This window comes from Apium graveolens, chromosome 4, assembly GCF_009905375.1.
Source record: "Apium graveolens cultivar Ventura chromosome 4, ASM990537v1, whole genome shotgun sequence".
Lineage (NCBI taxonomy): Eukaryota > Viridiplantae > Streptophyta > Magnoliopsida > Apiales > Apiaceae > Apium > Apium graveolens.
The window spans coordinates 125,602,596-125,611,550 of record NC_133650.1 but is presented as its reverse complement, the minus strand read 5'-3'; the positions used below and the strand labels follow the sequence as shown (position 1 = coordinate 125,611,550).

Genomic DNA, 8,955 nt, shown 5'->3' with positions numbered 1-8,955 from the left:
GCTTGTTTCTTGTTTTATTGAACCTTTACTCTTGTTTGTATCTTGGTTTATTTATTTGTATAAAGACTACGTTTGCTATATCATGTTTTTATTGGAACCCACGTTGGCGATGAGTTCGATTATGGGCTAATCATTATCGTGGGGTTCTAGAGGATTTATTTATGGATTTCTTTAGTTAAATTATTTCGATGCCTTAGTGTGTGGTGATTGTATGATATCTTAGTATTGGTTGTGCATATTCGTCTTGTGAGCGTCGCGAACTTATAAGATAGTGTATTAATTCTTAATGAAGCGAAAATGAATTTAAGGATTTAGAACTTGCCATGGTAGCATAGGTTCATTTATTGTTATGCATGATTTGTAGGTAATTTTAACCATCTTACTTGCCCTATGTAATCAAGATAGATAACTTGTGCTTAAACCATTATGTTTTCAAATTTTATAGACATATAGGGTCTCAATATAATTGGTGCCTATTGAGCTTCTATCTCTTTTGTGGATGCATGTCTGGTAGAATGGTACTCGTGCAACGAAAGTTGGCGTTTATCAGTTTCGTGTTGTCTGATTAAAGTCATCACCATTGCATGCTAAGGTTAAGAACAATAAGGCTATTGAATGAAGTACTTAATGATGTTAGAATCCCACATTTGTCAAATATATTAATCCAGTCTATCTTATTCTAGTCGTTATAATAATTAGTTTAATTTTTAGTTATAACAACCTCACTTTGTTATCGTCCTAGCGTTGAATAATAACCATACATTGTTGCTTAAGTGCATGAGTTGATTAGTTAACCAATACAGTCTCTGTGGGATCGAATATGATTTATATCTTATACTACTTGCGAATGCGTATACTTGCATGTAATATTAGCGCGTGTTTAGCGACTAACAAGTTTTTGGCGCCGCTGCCGGGGACTGCAGTGTTAATTATTAATTTATGTGCTTTCCATCAGTGGTCGTTAAAGTTCATTGACTCGGACATTGTTACTTATTTGTTTACTTGTCTTATTTCAGGTGATCTAGCGAGGGTGTATGCATAGGCATTCGCGTACTCGTAAGAGAACACTGGATAAAGCCGAGGAAGAACTTGTAGTAGTTCATAGGGAAGTTTTTGAGGAAAAAAAGAAGGTAGAAGAAGAAGAGAAAGTTGAAGATCCAATTGTAGTAGCTATGGGTGATCAAGCAGAAAATCCGAAGGCTTTGATGGACTATTCTAAGCTTAAGATTAATGACATCCAGTCTAGCGTCATTAGACCAGCCATCAGGGCTAACATTTTTGAGATCAAGTCAAGCACGATGCAGATGATATATAACTCAATTCAGTTTGGGGGTTCTTCTACCGAAGACCCCAACATGCACATCAGGGATTTCATCGAGATCTGCAATACTTTCAAGTTCAATGGTGTGACTGAAGATGCTATCAAGCTACGTCCCTTTCCATTATCTCTGAGGGACAAAGCTAGGTGCTGGTTACATTCTCTACCAGCAGGATCTATCACCACTTGGGAAGATCTTGCTCAAAAGTTTCTCACTAAATTCTTCCCCATGGCAAAGACTACCGCAATCAAGAATGCTCTTACTCAGTTTGCTCAACAAACTGGAGAATCTCTGTGTGAGGCTTGGGATCGATATAAGGAGATGCTAAGGAAGTGCCCACACCATGGCATGCCTGATTGAATAATTATCAACTATTTTTACAATGGAGTGGGTGCTACTTCTACACCCATGCTCGATGCAGCATCAGGAGGAGCCCTGTGGGCTAAAAGCTACGATGAAGCTTATGAACTTATTGAACTGATGGCTGCTAATGAGTACCAGAATCCTTTCCAGAGACTGACTCAGGGAAAAGTAGCAGGAATTCTGGAATTGGACACAATAACTGCTATAGCTGCCCAACTTAAGGCTTCAACAATGAAGGTGGACACTTTGGCTAATTATGGAGTTAATCAAATCACTAGTGTCTGTGAGCTTTGTGTTGGTGCCCATGAGACTGATCAGTGCGCAATTTCTAGTGAATCAGCTCAGTTCGTGAGCAACTTCCAGCGATCGCAGCAACCTGTGCCAGCCACCTATCATCCTAACAACCGTAATCATCCTAATTTCAGTTGGAGCAACGCATAGAATGCAGTTTAACAGCCTTATCAGCAGTATCTAGCTAAAAAGTACAACCCCCCTGGTTTTCAGCAACCGCAATTTGCACCAAAACAACAACTCCAACTGCAACAAGCTAATGAAAAATCGGAATTAGAGGAGTTGGAGCTCATATCCAAGAGTCAAGATGTTTCTATTAAGACCTTAGAAAATCAAATTGGGCAAATTGCCAATGCCTTGCTAAATCGTCAACCTGGTACATTGCCTAGTGATATTAAAGTGCCAGGAAAGAAGGAAGCTAAGGAGTAGGTAAAGGCAATCACTTTGAGGTCTGGGAAGGTTGCGAATCCCGAACAAACTCAAAAGTTGACTGAAGAAGCTGGGGCTGAGAAAGAAGCAAAATAGCAGGATGAAGACGTGGAACCAGGGAAGACTACTGTTGAGCACACTCCGCCTGAGGGTAATACAGGGGAGAAACAGATCTATCCTCCACCACCTTTTCCTAAGCGGCTGTAGAAGAAAAAACTGGACAAGCAGTTTGAGAAGTTTCTGGAGGTGTTCAAGAAACTTCATATCAACATACCTTTCGCTGAGGCTCTCGAGCAGATGCCTAGTTATACAAAGTTTATGAAAGGTATTCTTTTTCGGAAAGTGAAGCTAGTTGATTTAGAGACTGTCGCTCTCACGGAGGAATGCAGTGCTGTGCTGCAGCAGAAGTTGCCTCCAAAGCTTAAATATCCAGAAAGCTTTACTATTCAATGTACTATTGGAAAAGTGTCTTTTGACAGATGGTTATGTGACCTGGGAGCTAGCATCAATCTGATGCCTTAGTCAATCTTCAAGCAGTTGGATCTAACTGATCCTAAATCGACGTATAAGACTTTGCAGTTGGCCGACCGTTCTATTACATACCCGCGAGGTATTGTGGAGTATGTCTTAGTCAAGGTTGATAAACTCATTTTTCCTGCTGATTTTATAATTCTTGATTTCGAGGAGGATAAGAAGATTCCCATAATCTTGGGAAGGCCCTTCTTGGCAACTGGCCGAACCTTGATTGATGTCCAAAAGGGTTAGCTTACAATACGAGTGTTGGATCAGGATGTTACTTTTAATGTGTTCAATGCTATGAAATTTCCTACTGATAATGAGGAGTGCTTAAAAGTCAAGTTGGTCAATTTGGTGGTCACATCAGAACTTGATCAAATGCTAAGGTCTGACGCCTTAGAAAAAGCCTTATTAGGAAATTCAGACAGTGAAGATGATGAAGGTGATGAGCAATTGTAATATTTGAATGCTTCTCCCTAGAAAAGGAAGATTGATATGCCTTTTGAATCACTTGGAATGGAAGAATTGAATAAAGCTCATAAACGCCTCAAGCCCTCTATTGAGGAAGCTCCTACTCTTGAGCTTAAGCCTTTACCCGAACATTTGAGGTATGCTTTTTTAGGTGATGCATCTACTCTGCCTGTTATTATTGCATCTGACCTTTCAGGTAGCGATGAGGAAAAGCTTTTGAGAATTCTGAGAGAGTTCAAATAGGCAATTAGATGGACTATAGCAGATATCAAGGGGATCAACCCTTCTTACTGTATGCATAAAATTCTACTTGAGGAAGGTAGCAAGCCTACTGTCGAGCAGTAAAGAAGACTAAATCCAATCATGAAGGAAGTAGTGAAGAAGGAAATTCTGAAGTGGCTAGATGCAGGGATCATCTATCCTATCTCTGACAGTTCATGGGTAAGCCCGGTTCAATGTGTACCAAAGAAAGGTGGAATTACTGTGGTGGAAAATGAGAAGAATGAGCTTATCCCTACACGGACAGTCACGGGGTGGAGAGTGTACATAGAATACCGGAAGCTGAATAAAGCCACTAGGAAGGACCACTTTCCATTTCCCTTTATTGATCAGATGCTTGACAGGTTAGCTGGTCATGAGTATTATTGTCTTCTGGATGGCTATTCGGGTTACAATCAGATTTGTATCACTCCAGAAGATCAGAGGAAACTACCTTCACTTATCCATTTGGTACTTTCGCCTTCAGACGAGTTTCTTTTGGTCTGTGTGGTGTACCAGCCACATTTCAGAGATGTATGATGACCATATTTTCTGACATGATTGGCCAGAATGTGGAGGTGTTCATGAACGACTTCTCAGTCTTTGGCGATTCTTTTGATGAATGCTTGCAAAATTTTGGACATGTTCTCAAGAGGTGTGTTGAGACCAATCTGGTTCTCAATTGGGAGAAATGTCACTTTATGGTGCATCAAGGCATAATTCTCGGGCACAAGGTTTCTAATAAAGGTCTAGAGGTGGACAAGGCCAAGGTGGGGGTCATTGAGAATCTTCCTCCACCTATTTCTGTTAAGGGAATTCGCAGTTTTCTTGGTCATGCGGGTTTCTACATGCGTTTCATCAAAGATTTCTTGAAAATTTCAAAGCTTTTGTGCAGTCTGTTAGAGAAAGATGTTCCTTTTAAATTTGATGATGAGTGCCTCACAACTTTTGAGACATTGAAGAAGAGTTTAATCACGGCACCCGTCATAACCGCACCTGATTGGAATGAGCCTTTTGAGATGATATGCGATGCAAGTGATTATGCAGTTGGAGCAGTTCTTGGGCAGAGGAAGAACAACATATTTCATGTGGTCTACTATGCTAGTAAGACCCTCAACGGTGCTCAACTGAATTATACTACTACGGAGAAAGAACTTTTGGCTATTGTCTACGGGTTTGAGAAATTTTGATCTTATCTACTTGGGACTAAGGTGACAGTTTTCACTAATCACGCTGCAATTCGATATCTCATCTCGAAGAAGGACTCGAAGACTAGATTGATTAGATGGGTTCTTTTGCTCCAAGAATTTGAACTAGAGATCAAGGACAAAAAAGGTACTGAAAATCAAGTTGCTGATCATCTCTCGCGTTTAGAGAATTCTAATGCTACTTCATTGGAAAAGACCCTAATAAATGAGTCTTTTCCCGATGAACAACTGTTTGGAGTGCAAGAAGAAGAGCCGTAGTTTGCAGACATTGTGAACTACCTTGTAAGTAACATCATGCCTCCCGACTTATCTTATGCTCAAAGGAAGAAGTTTCTTCATGAAGAGAAGTGGTATATGTGGGATGAGCCATTTCTTTTTCATCAAGGAGCTAACCAAATCATCAGGAGATGTATTCCTTACAGCGAAACGGGGGGGTCTTGCGAGATTGCCACTCAACGGCTTATGGAGGACATTATGGTGGAGAAAAGACAACAACTCATGTTCTTCAAGCAGGGTTCTTTTGGCCAACATTATTTAAAGATGCTCATCAGTTCGTTTTGAAATGTGATTGATGTCAACGGGTGGGTAATATGTCTAAGAAGGATGAGATGCCTCTTAATGTGCTTCTCGAGGTTGAGGACTTCGATGTTTGGGGAATTGACTTCATGGGGTCATTTTTCTTGTCTTATAACAATCAGTATATCCTGTTGGCGGTTGATTACGTGTTGAAATGGGTTGAAGTTAAGGCGTTGCCAACAAATGATGCGAAAGTCATGTTTAATTTTCTTCACAAGCAGATATTCACAAGATTTAGGACTCCAAGAGTCATAATCAGTGATGAGGGGTCGCATTTTTGCAACCGCAAGTTCACTGCCATGATGAAAAGGTATAATGTGAATCATCGCATCGCTACGGCTTATCATCCTCAAACAAATGGTCAAGCAGAGGTATCTAATAGAGAGATAAAGCGCATTTTGTAGAAAGTGGTATGTCCATCAAGGAAGGATTGGTCTTTGAAGCTTGATGAAGCTGTTTGGGCATATAGAACAGCGTATAAGACTCAATTGGGAATGTCGCCATTTCAGTTGGTGTCATTTGCCTGTGGAGCTCGAGCATAAAGCTTATTGGGCTTTGAAGAAATTAAATCTGGATTTGGATGTGATTGGAAAGAAGAGGATGCTTCAATTGAATGAACTTGACGAGTTTCGACTTCAAGCTTATGAGAACAACAAGATGTATAAGGAGAAAGTCAAGAGGTGGCACGATCGGGGTCTAGTGCTCAAGAAATTTGTGCCATGGCAACAAGATCTTTTATTCAACTCTCGTCTCCGTCTTTTTCCTGGAAAGTTGAAGTCAAGATGGTCAGGGCCCTTCATAATCAAAATTATGTTCCCACATAGAGTGGTGGAAATTTTTGAGAATGATCCGGGCCAAGAATTCAAGGTAAATGGTCAAAGATTGAAGCATTATTATGGTGATACAGCAAACCGCGAGGTGGTTACTGATATTTTATTGTCCGCTTGATCTCAAGATTCTACGTAGAGTTAGCGACGTAAAAGAAGCACTTCTTGAGAGGCAACCCAAGTATGTTGTACATTAGTAGGTAGAGGAAGCAAGTAGAAAGAAGAAAAACAAAAAAAAATTGAAAAAGAAAAAAAATTCAGGGCCAACTACAAAAGCTGGGCGCGCCCGCACAGATCAAGCGTGCGCCTGCGCCGTTTTTCCAGTAAGCAAGCGCGACCGCGCTGTTCTAGCGCGCGGTCGCGCTGGTTTTGCAGAAGGTGAGCGCGGCCGCGCTGGGTCTCTCTTCCAAAAAAAATAAAACAGCAGTTTATTAGAGAAAATCGGGATTTTAATTCCAAAATCAATTCTAATCCGATTTTTACTCTTCCACATCCCATAATTCCCTCTCCTAATCAATTTCATTATTCCCATGATTCCGATGATAATTTTCACTCCTATTCCTTATCAAATTCACACCCCTCCACCTATAAATACATAAACTTACATACATCTTCTCCACCAATCCATAAACTCTCAAACATAAATTATCTCTAAACATTTAAGTTTTTATTCTTTCTTTTTCAATCCCGATGGCACCCAAAAGATATAGAACTCAAGTTGGAAGCAGCGCCATCGATTCTTCTACTGCGAGTTGTGTGAGGCCCAGGTTCTCTACTCCAGAGGCTGAAGAGGAGTACACGAGGCTTCCCTCGAAGCCTATTTCTAAGGAGAGAGGATTTCTTCCATCAGGGAACGATGGTAAGCTATTGGAGATGATTTTAGAGATGGGATGGGTTCCTTTTTGTGAGGCTCCCGCTGCTGTGCCCATGAGTGTTGTACGGGAGTTCTACGCTAATGCTAAGGCGGAGAAGAATGGTTTCGCGGTGGTAAGAGGGATGACTGTTGAGTACAGTGTTGAGGCTATCAGGACAGTGATTGAGCAACCTGCGAGGAAGGTGAGCCAGGACACTTGGAACGATAAGACTCCAGAGGACTTTGATTTGGATCTCATCGTTGCTACTCTTTGTGTGCCTGAGACTCACTGGAAGTTCAAGAGGGGCAATACTGATTACTCCATGTTCCTTGCTTCATGATTGAACAGGTATGCACGGGCTTGGAACTCGTTTATTTGTGCTAACATCATGCCATCTTCGCATGTGCATGAGATTACGGTGGAGCGTGCTCGTCTGCTTTGGGATATTCTGTAGGGTGATTACATTGATTTGGGGATGGTGATATATCAGGGGATTCTAAGGTTTTTGAGGTGAGGTACTACTGGGGCTACTCCTTATGCGTCCATTGTGACGAAGTTGTGCGTGGCAGTTGGTGTTCATTGGCCCGCACATGAGCAGCTTCAGATTCCCAGTGCTCCTATTGACAGTTCTACACTGCACAGCATGGTTGAGTGGTATGGAGGGAAGCCCGATCCTAAGGGGCTTGGTTACTCATATGCTCATTCTCCAGATGGTGTACCTATGCAAGCAGTTACAGCAGGAGGTTCTCAGCATGCCCGTAGAGCGGTTTGAAGAGCTCAGTATGGAGAGGAGGCTGGACCGTCAGGATCACAGCAGCAGCAGGAAGGAGCAGGAGTGGACATGGGAGCTGGTTTGAGTTCGACGCAGTTTAGGCGTCTTGCAAGGAGGATGAATGCGATGCACGACATCCACAGTCGTTTTGCACGCGATCTCACCCAGTCACTTGGGACTGCATTTAGAGCCACCAGAGTTGACATTCACTGGCCAGTTTTTGGTGAGAATTCTGTGTATCCACCTCCGGACACACCAGACACTCCACCCGTTGAGGGTGAGGATTCTGATTCTGTAATAACCCCAATTTTTGGAAATTTTTGAAACCCTTATGAATAGTGATTTTGCAGATTATGCTGAATGAGAAAACTTTTCATGCCACACTATGTAGGGGTTCTGTTATTAATATTCTGAGATTTTATTAGTACTCTATATGGTATATAAGTGTATGTAAAGATCGTCAGAATCCAATTCCGAACACTTTGATTTTTCCCGGAAATCCACTAGAAACGGAAAGAATTGAGTATAAGGTAACAGGATAAAAAGGATTTAAATTCAAGGATTATAAGAGAGGATCATAAAAGGAATATAATGTATTGAGAAAGGTTAAGGAAACCCAAGTAATAAGATCCCGGGTATGATCCCTCAAACGATAAACGAAAATGAAAGTTAAGCGAACCGTATAACAGATCAGCGGTCATTAGCCAAGTAATTAGAAGCTAATCAAAGAGGTTAGTGAGGATGATGTCATCAAACCAACAAGAAGAAGACAAGTGTGGAAGATGACATAAGCATGATAAAAAGGAGGGATTGGTTGGTTGATTGTGAACCATTCATTCTTTACCATGGTAAAAAGTAATAAAACAAAACAAAAACACCAAAAACAACCAACCAACCATTCATTTCACCAAAAAACACAACTTCACCTCTTTTTCTCCATTGAAGCTCTCGGCTTCTTTCTTAGAAAAAGGGAAGTCCAAGCTCCTCCACTTGCTAATTTACAAGGTAATTATCCTAGCTTCTCCTAGTTAAGTTACATACTTCCTAGGAATCTTAGCTTCAAAATCTTTT

General features: G+C 41.1%; 1 non-coding gene across 1 annotated transcript; it reads right to left on the bottom strand.

Annotated features, from left to right (window-relative positions):
• Nucleotides 1–1,562: 1,562 nt before the first annotated feature.
• On the bottom strand, nucleotides 1,563–1,669 carry LOC141722954 (small nucleolar RNA R71). Its single transcript, XR_012575952.1, has one exon. It is a non-coding gene; the product is annotated as a small nucleolar RNA R71 (small nucleolar RNA).
• Between the last annotated feature and the right edge of the window lie 7,286 nt (nucleotides 1,670–8,955).